Source organism: Pan troglodytes, chromosome 8 (assembly GCF_028858775.2).
Source record: "Pan troglodytes isolate AG18354 chromosome 8, NHGRI_mPanTro3-v2.0_pri, whole genome shotgun sequence".
Classification (NCBI taxonomy): domain Eukaryota; kingdom Metazoa; phylum Chordata; class Mammalia; order Primates; family Hominidae; genus Pan; species Pan troglodytes.
In genome coordinates this window covers 86,870,686-86,884,410 of record NC_072406.2, presented here as the reverse complement: position 1 = coordinate 86,884,410, position 13,725 = coordinate 86,870,686, and the positions used below count along the sequence as shown (strand labels likewise).

Sequence of the window (13,725 nt, the reverse complement as noted above, 5' to 3'; positions counted from 1 at the left end):
TCTTGCTCTGTTGCATAGGCTGGGGTACAGTGGTGCGGTCTTGGCTCACTTCAACCTCCACCTCCTGGGTTCAGGCTATTCTTGTGCCTCAGCTACTCTTAGCTGGGATTACAGGCGTGCACCACTATGCCCAGCTAACTTTTTGTACTTTTAGTAGAGATAGGGTTTCATCATGTTGGCCAGGCTTGCCTTGAAATCGTGAGCTCAAGTGACCCATGATCCACCCACCTTGGCCTCCCAAAGTGCTGGGATTACAGGCATGCGCTACCATGCCCGGCCTAATTTGAGATATTAATAGGTGCCATACAGAAAATAAAACAGGATGATATGATGAAGTGTGACAAGGGAGGGGAGTTAATTTACATAGGTATTACTTCCTCACTGAGGAGGTGATATTTGAGTTGAGATTTCAAGGGTAAGAAGGAACAAGCCATGTGAAGTTCCAGGGGTAGAACATTCAAGTGCAGAGGCCCCAGACTAGCAACAAGCTTGGTAAACTAAGACTGCTGAAGCTAAAGAAGGCCACTGTACCTGGAGTATACTGAATGTGGGGGTTTTGCAGGATTTCATTCTATGTAAAATGGGAAACTGTTGGAAAGTTTTAAATAAGGGAGTGATGCAATCTCATCTTTGATATGAAAATATTGCTGGGCACAGTGGCTCATGTCTATAATCCCAGCACTTTGGGAGGCTGAGGCGGGAGGACTGGTTGAGCCCAGGAGTTTGAGACCAGACTGGGAGACATGGCAAAACTTCATCTCTACCCAAAATGGAAAAATTAGCTGGATGTGGTGGTGCACATCTATATTCCCAGCTACTCAGTAGGCTGAGGTGGGAGGATCGCTTGAGCCCAGGTGGTTGAGGATGCAGTGAGCTATGATTGTGCCACTGCTCTCCAGCCTGCGTGACAGAGCAACACCCTGTCTCAAAAGAAAATTATTTTGGCAGCCTGATAGAGAACGGACAATGGACTGGAATGGCAGGGGTTGAGGGTGGGGTCAATAACGCTACTTACCAAGAATCCTTGGGCAAGCCACAATGTAATTTAAACTCAGTGTTATTACCTAAAAAATGAAGATAATATCTGTTCTACCTACTTTCTGTGACTATTATATGGATTAAGTATTAACAGTGTTATAAAAACACCCTGACAATATAAAGACCTATATAATATTATCAGGTATTTTTAGGAGCTTATTTTCTTCAATCAGGTAATAAGTATTTGTTGAACAATAGCTGTGAGCTCATTAGATCTCATAGAACAATAGTTATGATACTCTGTTAGATCCTCTGGGGGAGATACAGGAAAAATATTAAGACATGATCTATCTTCTCAAGGAGCTTAGAATCTAGATGGAAAGAGAAACCTAGCATATATCAAAGAATTTGTGAAATATCACACAATGTAACATCTATTATAACTGCAACAGGAGTTCAAAAAAGGGAAGGAACAATATAGTTTAACTGGAGATGCTTTCACGGAGAAGACTGAACTTAAACTAGGTCTTAAAGATGTGGATAATGAAGAAGAGAGGAAAAGAAAGGTGTGTACGTCCCAAGAGGAATAGAGACAGAAGAAAGTTTATATATCAAGTAAGGCAAGAAATAAATCAAGATGGGTGGGATCTAGCCATTTCTAGGGAGACTTTGAAAGCCACGCAAAAGTTTGTATTTGATACATCAGGCAATGGAATGCAACGGTAGTTATCTGAGTGAAAAAGCACTGCATCAAATGCTTTGTATACTTTATCTCATCTAATTCTCACATGAGTAAGGTATCACTAACCTTATTTTATAAATGATGACTCTGAGGCTCACAGAGTTTGTCAACTGCCTAGAGTCCCATGGCAAAGGCAGGAATTTGGGACAAATGAATGAAAGAGAAGTAGTAAAATATGATCCCAAAGTTGTCATTCAAGTAATGTTGCTACTATTTTCCTGAAAAAAAGGTGATCATGGAATAAATAGTTTTTGATTCATTGTTACACAGCAGTTAACTGACATTTAAATTCCCTTAAGCCTGGTACTGATAACCAAATTTGACTAAATTAAGTTGATAAATTCTCCATAGAGAGTAGAGGGAGTATAACTGTGGTTAAGTGCATAAGTCAGACTGCTTGGGTTCACATTCCAGATTTGCCATTTACAATCTGGTAATCAGATTAAATTCTCCTTTTTCCTTTTTTTTTTCTTTGAGACAGAGTCTTGCTCTGTCACCCAGGCTGGAGTGCAGTTACACAATCTCAGCTCACTGCAACCTCCGCCTCCTGAGTTCAAGCAATTCTTCTGCCTCAGCCTCCTGAGTATCTGGGACAGCAGGTGCGTGCCACCACGCCCAGCTAATTTTTGTATTTTTAGTAGGGATGGGGTTTCACCATATTGGCCAGGCTGGTCTCGAACCCCTGACCTCATGATCCACCCGCCTTGGCCTCCCAAAGTGCTGGGATTACAGGCATGAGCCACTGCACCTGGCCTCTTTTTTTTTTTTTTTTTTTTTGAGACAGGGTCTCACTTTGTCACCCTGGCTGGAGTGCAGTGGTGCAATCTCGGCTCACTGCAACCTCAACTTCCCTGGCTCAAGTGATCCTCCTATCTCAGACTCCCAGGTAGCTGGGATTACAGGTGCATGCCACCATGCCCAGCTGATTTTTTGTAGAGAAGAGTTTTCGTCATGTTGCCCAGGCTGGTCTCAAACTCCTAGGCTCAAGTAATCCTCCCAACTTGGCCTCCCAAAGTGTTGGGATTACAGGCATGAGCCACTGTGCCAGGCCAATTTTCTCATATTTAAAATAGGAGGCTAGACACGGTGGCTCATGTCTGTAATCCCAGCATTTTGGGAGGCTGAGATGGGCAGATCGTTTCAGCTAATAAGTTCGAGACCAGCCTGGGTAGCATGGCGAAACTCCATCTCTACAAAAAATACAAAAAAACTAGCCAGGTGTGGTGGTGCATTCCTGCAGCCCCAGCTACTCGGGAGGCTGAGGTGGGAGGATGGTTTGAGTCCAGGAGGCGGAAATTGCAGTGAGCCGAGATAGTGCTGCTGCACTCCAGCCTGGGTGATAGAGCCAGTTGTTGTCTCAGAAAGAAAGAAAAAAGGAACAATAATAGCATTTGCAGGTACTTACAGGATTTTTGTGAGGAGTAAATTAGTTAATACATATAAAGCACTTGGACTAAAAGTTGGCACATAATAAGCATTCTTTTTTATGATTAAATGGACAAGGATATTATTAATCTTGAAATGAAACTTGTGATGGTTAATACTGAGGGTCAACTTGATTGGATTGAAGGATGCAAAGTATTGATCCTGGGTGTGTCTGTGAGGGTGTTGCCAAAGTCAGTGGGCTGGGGAAGGCAGACCCACCCTTAATCTTGGTGGGCACCATCTAATCAGCTGCCAGAGAATATAAAGCAGGCAGAAAAACATGAGAAGGCCAGACTGGCTTACCCTCCCAGCCTACAACTTTCTCCTGTGCTGGATGCTTCCTGCCCTGGAACGTCGGACTCCAAGTTCTTCAGCTTTGAGACTCGGACTGTCTTCCTTGCTCCTAGCTTGTAGGTGGTCTATTGTGGGACCTTGTGATTGTGTGAGTTAATACTACTTAATAAACTCCCATTTATATAGATACATATCTATCCTATTAGTTCTATCCCTCTAGAGAATCCTGACTAATGCAAGACCTTTGAGTATAGGAGATTCAGGTATCACTTAAAATTGCTGCTTCTGAAGGCATGGTTCCGACCTTGCAGACTACCTGCCTCTACATCATTGTTTGTGGTAAAATCTCTTAGTTTGTTCATGTTTGCATCTGATTTTCTACAAATGTTTTAAGTTAATTCCAGTTAAGGTCTTTAGTTCTGAATGTAAACATATAAGAGAATGAGTGTTGACTTTGAATACAAAAATAGTTTTCCATGGAAAAATGACCAAGAAAACAATGATAGATGGAATTACTGCTCTAAAACCTTATTTCCCCTTTGTTTAGTGTGTGTGACTGCATTTAAGAAATTTTTTAGAGACAGGATCTCTCTCTGTCACCCAGGCTGGGGTGCAGTGGTGCCATCACAGCTCACTGCAGCCTTGAGCTCTGGGCTGAAGTGATCTTCCTGCCTCAGCCTTCCAAGTAGCTGGGACCACAGGCATGCGCCACCATGCCCAGCTAATTTATTTTTATTTTTTTTATAGAGATGGGCCTCCCTATGTTGCCTAGGCTGGTTTCAAACTTCTAGGCTCAAGTGATCCTCCCACCTTGGCTTCCCGAAGTACTGGGATTACAAGTGTGGGCCACTGCACCTGACTATATATATACACATATATATATGCACGTGTATATATATATGTGTGTGTGTGTGTGTGTGTGTATAATGAATTAACGAGGTTTCTGTTATCTTTAATAGGTTCACTAAATGAAGCATATCACTTTAATCTTACTATAAAGCTGTTCATGTCAACCTGGTCTCTACTTCTTTAAATGTTACATGCTGCACTCTCTTATCTGAAGAACTGGTTTCCAGCCAGGCATGGTGATTTATGCCTGTAATCCCAGAGCCTTGGGAGGCTGAGACAGGAGAATCGCTTGAGCCCAGGAGTTTGAGACCAGCCTGCACAACAGGCTGTCTCTACAAAAAAAATTAAAAGTCAGCCGGGCATGGGGGTGCGTGCCTGTAGTCCCAGTTACTTGGGAGGCTAACTAAGGTGGGTGGATTGCTTGAGCCCAGGAGGTTGGGGCTGTAGTGAGCCATGATAGCACCACTGCACTCCAGCCTGGGTGACAGAGGGAGATCCTACATCAAAAACAGACAGACAAAAAACTGGTTTCCTCTGCTGTTTTAGCTCATAGCTCACTGACCATCTATGGACTGTCTACCTTTGGTTAGGTTCCTAACCCTGATTCACTCAGCTGAGCACAGGAAAGGAGCTAGGGCTCAGGGCACAGGGCACAAAACTTGGCTGCCTAGGTAAGAGGAGCTATAGAAAAGGCAATATTTTTTTCTGATGATTGCTAGCATCCAGAACTATGCCTGGTATATTATAGGGGCTCAATAAATATATGATGAATAAACAGAGTACTTTTTCATGAATACAAATCTGATGTTATTCCCCTGTTAAAAACTCTTCAATGGTTCTCTATTGAATGAACTCTTAACTCTAGGATATGAATCCAGCCTATTGTTCAAACTTTATCTTTCCCTGACCAAAAGAGTAACTTTAGTCAGTTACTCTTTGGTCATACTCATGATGTCCCAAATGTGCCATGATCTTTTATTCTTGTGTATGTATCAAGTCTACATTTCAAATTGTCTTTCACTCTTAGTTCCAAATAAGGCATGTCTTCTTGGCTATAGTCCTTGGCCTCCAAGCAGAACTGATTATTCTCTTTTATGCCACCACTTATAACCTTCACATACTTCCAGGAAGGTATCTATCATAGTTACAATTACTTCTTTACAAATGTCTTCTCAACTAAACTTTGAACTCCTTATAGGTAGGAATTATGACTTAATCTTATTCCCAGCTCTTAGTACTGTATCTAGTACAGAGTAGGTGCTCAATTAACAATTATTGCTGAATATAATGATTATTCCTACTAGATTTTAACTTCCTTGAGACTGGTATATGTTTTACATTTGATTATCTCCCAGAATCTAGTACAGTATGAACTCACTATACATTTTCTGGCTGATCTTAAGTAGTAAATAACTGTACTATATTTCTCTAGCTTAGTTTAGTAAACCACGGAAGCAAATAAACTCAAGTTTCTAGTTGTCAGTGATCCTGCCATTGGGATTTAATAATTTAGCATTTCTGACACTTGTATAAAAGTAAATCATACAATTGCTTGAAATTTAGAGGTGCTATTTCAACAGTGAATAAATTCAACCTTGCACAACCTTTCCCAAAAACCTTTCCAGACCTAACTGTGCTGAACACATTCTGGAAATAATGAAAATATGATTTGATTGGTGCTTTCACTTTCCATCATTCCATCATTTAAAAATGAGGACATATTTATGAGTTGATGAATCTAGATTCAGATCCTGTTTAAAGATAGAAGGCTGACCACGTGCAGTGGCTCACACCTGTCGTCTCAGCCAAGGTGGGAGGAACACTCGAGGCCAGGAGCTCAAGACCAGTCTGGGCAACAAAGCATGGCCCTGTTTCTACAAAAAATTTGAAAAACTGTCCACAGAGGCAGTCTACAGATTAAAAAAAAAAAAAAAACTAGCTAGGTATGGTAGCACATGTCTATAGTTCCAGCTACTCAGGAGGCTGAGGCAGGAGGATCCTTTGAGTCCAGGAATTCGAGGATGCAGTGAGCTGTGATTGCGCCACTGCACCCCAGCCTAGGTGAAAGAATGAGACCCTGTCTCTAAAACAAAACAAAACAAAAACCACAAAACAAAAACCCCAAAACACAGAACGCTCTCATGTGGGACTTTGAATTAACATTTGATTATTTATTTATTTACTTAAAAGGAAATTAACATTTATTGAGTGGCTACTGGTTCTGGCCTTGTGCAAGGAGTTTTCATCTATAATATCCCATGTAATCCTCACGTCAACCCTGTGAAGTAGGTATCATCCCCATTTTTGTCAGATGAGGAACAGGAGGCTCAGAAAGGTTAGGTAGTTTGCGCAAGGATACAGAACCAGGAACTGATGAGCTGGGACCCCATGCTTAAGTCTCAGACTCAATCCTTGCTCTCTCTCCTATACTGCCTCTGGGAGGAAGAAGGGAGCACCAGCAAAAGCTGCAGTCCTCACACTTGCTGCCTGATGGCCCAACAGCCACCAAAAGCCTGCACCTTCCCACAGATCCTCCCTCCTCCCTTGGGAGGATGCAGTCAGTTGAAGAGATTAAGACAAAATACAAAATATAAATACAAAAACAAATAGCATGGACAAGTCCCCAGCAGCAAGGATGTACCATCTTCACACTGTGGGAAGGTAACTGTGCCATTCACAGCTGCTGTGGGAGGAAGCCCTGTGGGCCCTGGGGGAAACTGGGACAATGGCTGCCAAAGGCTGGAGTGGGTGGGCTCAACTGGCCTCTCCTGGGTTGCAGAGATTCGAGAACAAAATGTCTGGAGCAGACAGCAGCCGCCATCCTCCTCCATCTGATCATTTTACCAGTGTTTGTGATCCAAGAGGGATTCAAAATCGGGGGAACACAGAAGTTTGTGCTTCACATGTCCCAGGTCTATCATCTCCCCAGTCCTACTCTCTCCAAGGCCCACAGACACCAGCTCCTGCAGGAAAGAGCAGGCGGTTCCCATGGTCACGTCCAGAGTCACCTTGCCCAGGAGGAGTTGCACCCGTTCGGACTTGCAGATGGGCAGCTTGCCAACCTGACCCTCTGTCAGGTCAGCTAGGGTAGAAGCATTCTTTGCCAGCCTGGCTTCCTGGTCGTTCTCCTGCTTGATGAGTACCACCTCTCTGTCCTTGCCCTGTACCTCTGCCTTGATGGGCTTGATGTCCTGGATAGGTGGGTGGCCAGGGAGGGTGTCTGGCAACTGGAGGAACAGCAATTCCTCCTCCTTGGTGAGGCTCAGCTCCCTGGGCAGCTCTGCCACGGATATGTCCTTCGGGAGGCCCGGGGGTCTTCCTGGCTGCTCTGGAAGGAGCCTTTATCTTGGCCTCCTCCTCATCTTGTAGCTCCTCTTTCAGTTTCACAGTAGGTACACCCACCTCTTTCTTGGGGCCAGCCAGCCAAGGTTTAACATCTGGTTCATCGTTTTCTTCCTTAAAAAGCCGCCCTGAGTGAGCCAGTGGCAGCTGCACAGGCATGTTGCGAGTGTCATTCCTCAGCCCAGGGTCATCGATGAAATCGTCCTTCTACAGCATGGTGAGATGTTTCGTGTCTTCGTCCAACTCTTTCTTCTCTTTTTTGATGTGGACGATATGAGAAGGTCTCATGTCTGACACATTCACTTTCTTATTCCAGTTCCTTTTTTCTTCATCATTTCAGCTGGGACCTTCTCAAAGATGGAGTGGGACTGGATCACTTCTGGGTGGCCTCATCCCTGTTCATGCACCTCTCTCTGTCCATCTCTGTCCCTTTCATGTTTCTCCTTCTTGACGGTTACTTCTTCCTTGGGTTCTTCTGACTGATGATATTTGGGGTGAAGGTTTTCTTCTTGACCCCCAACCTCAACCCCCAGGGTAAGGTTCCCAGAGCGGATGAAAGGAAGGCGGCCCGGGGTGAAGGGGTGCCAGTCGCTGCCTGCTGAGCTCCTGGGCCCCAGTCAGGAGGGGTCGGGGCCCTTGCAGAGTGCTGGGTTCGCTCACTGCATTTCCTTCCGACATGTTGCCCAGGTGCGGCTCCACACCGCTTGTTATGACTTCACCTGCGACTAACCTGCTGCCATCCCTTGGTCTCTGCAACAAGCGGAAGTCTGAATGGCAGGCCCTGGGCCCATATTGGCCTTTTCTTTTTTTTTTCTATTGAGACAGGGTCTCACTCTTGTCACCCAGGCTGGAGTGCAGTGGCACAATCTTGGCTTACTCACTGCAACCTCTGCCTCCCGGGTTCAAGCAATCCTCCTGCCTCAGCCTCCCAAGTTGCTGGAACTACAGGTGCCTGCCACCACACCCGGCTAATTTTTGTATCTTTAGTAGAGACGGGGGTTTCCCCATGTTGGCCAGGCTAGCCTCGAACTCCTGAACTGAAGTGATCTGCCCACCTCGGCCTCCCAAAGTGCTGGGATTATAGGCATGTGCCATTGCACCTGGCCTGAATTAATACTTGAATTGGATCAAACCAGGGCAATCAAATGAATCCTAAGTGACATAGGTGGGATTCACCTCATGAGGATGCCATATAAATTCAAGTAATATCTGTATGTATATGATTCTTCTTTATAAAGAGACCATGGACTCTTAGGGCTGGGAGAATAGGAAGAAGCATTTATTAGATAATTTGGACCAAGGCGTCATAGTTATAGAAAATACTGAAAGGCCAAACATCAGGTGCTTTCTTTTTAGCGGCCTGGTCCCAATTATTTCAGGAGTAGGACATTATTGGTATTCTAAATGTGACCCTTCTTAAAATCATATCTCTCCTTCTGAGCACAATGGTTAAGATTTTCAAAATGGATAGGTACATACAAAGTTCTTTATTTTTGAAGAAGCAGCTATTTCTAATCATGGACTTTCCATCAGTAAGATTGTTATTTGAATTGTTGATGGTGGCAATGGAAAATATTTAGAGTTTACAAAAAGAAAAAACTGCATTAGATATGAAGGAACCAAAAGTTCCTTTTTTCTTTATGACATAGAAGAAATCTTAGAGCAAGAAAGCATCTCAGGGATGATAATGCCACAAGGCAATGTCATAGGTTTATACTGAAAGACAAGGATATTTTTTTTAACAGTGCATACTGTACAATAAAATTAAAGTTCCCTAAAGTATGAAGTCAATTTCAATGGGCATCCTGACAATCAAACACTGATAAAAGTTCTGAGTACTATTTATTGTCCAATAAACTAAACTGGATTCACAGATTACTTGTCTACTTGGAATACAGCAATAAACACCAGTAAACAACCATTTTATCCAATTTAAGCAGAAGTCATTTCTTTATTGAGTCATCTGCCAATCTCTCTTGCACTTAAAAGCAGATTAAAATGTGTAACATATGGTTAATTACCTGTAAAAACAACAACAACAAAACCTCTCAAGTACACTGATTTTAAAGCTTGGTTGTGTTCCTCACCATTCTTTATGAATAGAAGCTGCAGCACCAGGGGAAAAAAAAAGTTGCAGAAATATTTTAAGGATCATACGCATGTTATTCCTTATTATTATTATTATTATTTTTGAGATGGAGTCTTGCTCTGTCACCCAGGCTGGACAGCAGTGGCATGATCTCGGCTCACTACAACCTCTGCCTCCTGGGTTCAAGCAATTCTCCTGCCTTACCCTCCCGTGTAGCTGGGATTAAAAGTGCCCACCACCAAGCCCAACTAGTTTTTGTATTTTTAGTAGATATAGGGTTTCATCATGTTGGCCAGGCTGGTCTTGAACTCCTGACCTCAAGTGATCTGCCCACCTCAGCCTCCCAAAGTGCTAGGATTACAGGCCTGAGCCACCGCACTCAGCCCTCGTGTTCTTCCTTCTGTTAAAGGATCTAAAGTTGAGCTACAGCCTAGCCAGACATACCTGAGGTTCAATAAAGTCTCTGGGCAAAGACACAGCTCTGGGAAAGATGGAATAATCTAAAGAACTAAACTAAAACCAAGAAAATTCAGTCCGTCAATAATAGTGACGGGTAGAAGCAGTTCAGAAACTGAGTGCACACCAGCTTATGAATTGATCGTACATTTCTCTTCCCAACTCACCATTCAATGCCTTCATCTTGGTAGTTTGAATGGTGAGTCATGGTGAGAGTATTTACACCATGGAAATTAGAAAACACAACAAACTAGGGCTTGGTTTGCTATGAGCTGACTGTTAAATATATACTAGCATACTGGGTTCCATCTTACTATTAGGCTTTTTTTTTCTTTTTGATACTAAGTCTTGCCGTATCACCCAGGTTGGAGTGCAGTGGTGCGATCTCAGTTCACTGCAACCTCTGCCTCCCAGGTTCAAGTGATTCTCCTGCCTCAGCCTCCCAAGTAGCTTGGATTATAGGTGCCCACCACTACAGCCGGCTAATTTTTGATTTTGAGTAGAGACGGAGTTTCACCATGTTGGCCAGGCTGGTCTCGAACTCCAAACCTCAAGTGATCTGCCCACCTTGGCCTCCCAAAATGCTGGGATTACAGGTATGAGCCACCACACCTGGCCTACAGGCTATCTTTAAATTGCTGTTTGGTTATTTTTCCTAAGCAGAGATTGAAAATACAATTGTTATGTTGATAGTTCTGTAGAAAGTTCTATTGGGTAATGCTGCTATGAATATTTTCATCTAAGAAAGTTCCTGGCCAGGTGTGCTGGCTCATACCTGTTATCTCAGCACTTTGGGAGGCCAAGGTGGGTGGATCACCTGAGGTCAGGAGTTCGAGACCAGCCTGGCCAACATAGTGGAACCCTGTCTCCACTAAAAATAGAAAAATATTAGTTGGGCGTGGTGGTGGGCACCTGTAATCCCAGGTACTCGGGAGGCTGAGGCAGGAGAATTGCTTGAACTGAGGAGGCAGAGGTTGCAGTTGAGCCAAGATGGCGCTACTAGCATAGTGACAAGATCTATACTCTGTCTCAAAAAAAAAAAAAAAAAAAAAAGAAAGTTCCTTCATATCCCTTCATAGCCAAATTCCTTCTCAATAAAACAAAAACCAAAAAGCTACTGATCTGATTTCTATCACTGTAAATTAATAGTGCCTGTTCTAAATTCAAATAAATGTAATCATACAGTATATGTTCTTTTATATCTGGCTCCTTACCTCAGCACATTTTTTTTAGCATAATGTTTTTGACATTCATTCATGTGGTTACTCACATCAGTCATCCACCTCTTTTAACTGTCAGTGGTGTGCTGGAGCCTGCTCAGATTGGCTAATGAGAATTAATTCTGCATATACAAAGCTCTTCTCAAATCTACATTCAGTGACCTCACATTGATGGTGGGAGTATTTAAACCATGACACAATTGCTATGAATCTATGTTCTTTTTTCCTGAAAGCCAGTCATAAAACATTTGCTAACATATCACTGATTCTGTTTTAAACAACCTTCATCAACAGTGATAAAAAAAAAAAAGAAAGAAATGTTGGTTTGCAGCATCAGGATCTGTTTAGGCAGGAAAGGACAGGGAAGGGTAACTGTTATCAGTTCAAAAATGTAGCTGCATAATACAACCCCTTAAGTTTTCTCCTTTGGCTTACAACTAGCTGAATGGGACAATTTTCCAAACAAGAGAGTAGAATGTCCTTTCTAAAATTTTTCATCTGGGATTTCTTCATTTGACTCAAGTGTCTATCAAAAAATTTTAAAGAAGGAAACATTCTTCCTATGTTTGGGAATGTCACTAGACAAACCAGTTCTCCGTAATTAGGGATTGCCAATGCCTATTAGATTAAGAAGAATGGCACAAGCCTATTAAAAAAAAAATTAAGACCCTGTGTCAAAATAGGCCATATTTGTTATCCAATACCATACCGAATTTTGGCAATTCCACTCAATTTAGAACTGGTTCTAAACTATCCCTAGCTGATGCCTCCATTTCCCCCCCACCACCCCAAATATCATTCTAAATGCCTACAGCTCTTCTTAAGCTACATACTAATTCTAACTCTCAGAGAAAACAGAAGCCATTAGGTGTCAAGTCTTTATACTTTGCTGGTTATGTTGAACAACTAATAGTTTTCCATCAAACAATACAAGAATCAGTATTTTTGTTTCTGAGAATGAAAGAAGATGGGAGATAATTCATTTTAGGGACATTACATCATACAGCTTTAGAGGATACTATTTATATTCTAGTCTATGCAAATGGCACCTGCTAGACTTGGCCTGTTCACAGATCACAATACTATTTTAACTTCCTCAGATGACCCAGACACCATATACAAACTGGGCATGATATCGCTGTCAGTACTGCAAGGTTGATGTCATTAATTGTGTGTGGTATGTGAAGTCTCAACACTGGTTACACCTAGGCACAAGAAATTTGTGTTGTGCTAGTTAATCTTGGAAAAAACAAAGTAATGCCAAAAAGTCTCTATTTTTAATGTACTGACAGGCTGTGCTAGTAGTACCCCAAAGAAATAAAAGAAGCAACAACTCCCTCCCAGCCCAGATATCAGTTTGTTCATCTATTTTAATACCTCATTTTAGATAATATAAGTAAATGTTCTATGTGAGCTGTAAAGCGCAACATTAGGTATTAGCAATTATTATTATTACTTTTTTTGAGACAGAGTCTCACTCTGTCACGCAGGCTGGAGTGCAGTGGCGAGATCTTGGCAGCCTCCACCTACTGGGTTCAAGTGATTCTCCTGCCTCAGCTTCCCGAGTAGCTGGGACCACAAACGCCGGCCATGACACCCGGCTAATTTTTGTATTTTTAGTAGAGACAGGGTTTCACCATGTTGGCCAGGGTGGTCTCAAACTCCAGACCTCAAATGATCTGCCCGCCTCAGCCTCCCAGAGTGTTGGGACTACAGGCATAAGCCACTGCGACTGGCCAACAATTACTTTCTATAATATTTTACCACAGTGGCCTCTGATAAGGAAGGAGGAAAGCCCATGTTCTAAGATTAGCTTAATCTGAAAATCTAGGATCTGAGGGGAAAGTTCACATTTCTGATAGCAATGGCAATACTCTAAACACGCTTTGAGATTGAAGAGAACATACACTGGACCATATAGGGGTCTTCTACTCCTCACAATCAGGTATCTTGGTTTTGAAGGGATGGAGACAGAAATATCTTTTAGACCTTCAGGAAAGTCATGGGGACAAGTATTCATATTTTTTGAGCTTAAATGTGGCTGGGAAATCTGAAAATGTGAACATCTTATCTAGCATTTCCCAACACTAGAATGTCACTCTAGACATCAGATAGCTCTTCCTTCTTGACTATACATTAAAAAATTTAGTGGGAAGAAATGGAGACAATTGTTGAAACTTAGCAGGAAGCCTACCATATTAAATACTTGAATATTAGTTGATTGACTGACAGAATTTGTTTTTGTTTTTTTTTTGATATAGAGTCTCACTCTGTCGCCCAGGTTGGAGTATAGTGGTGCAATCAAGACTCACTGCAGCCTCAATCCTTCA

At 42.5% G+C, this 13,725-nt stretch overlaps 1 protein-coding gene and 1 pseudogene across 8 annotated transcripts in view; both read right to left on the bottom strand.

Moving 5' to 3' along the window:
* The window catches only part of ADK (adenosine kinase), a 558,353-nt gene that overhangs the window by 45,903 nt on the left and 498,725 nt on the right, over positions 1-13,725 (bottom strand). The window lies entirely within an intron of this gene.
* LOC134807179 (DNA-directed RNA polymerase III subunit RPC4-like) lies at positions 7,030-8,442 on the bottom strand (annotated as a pseudogene).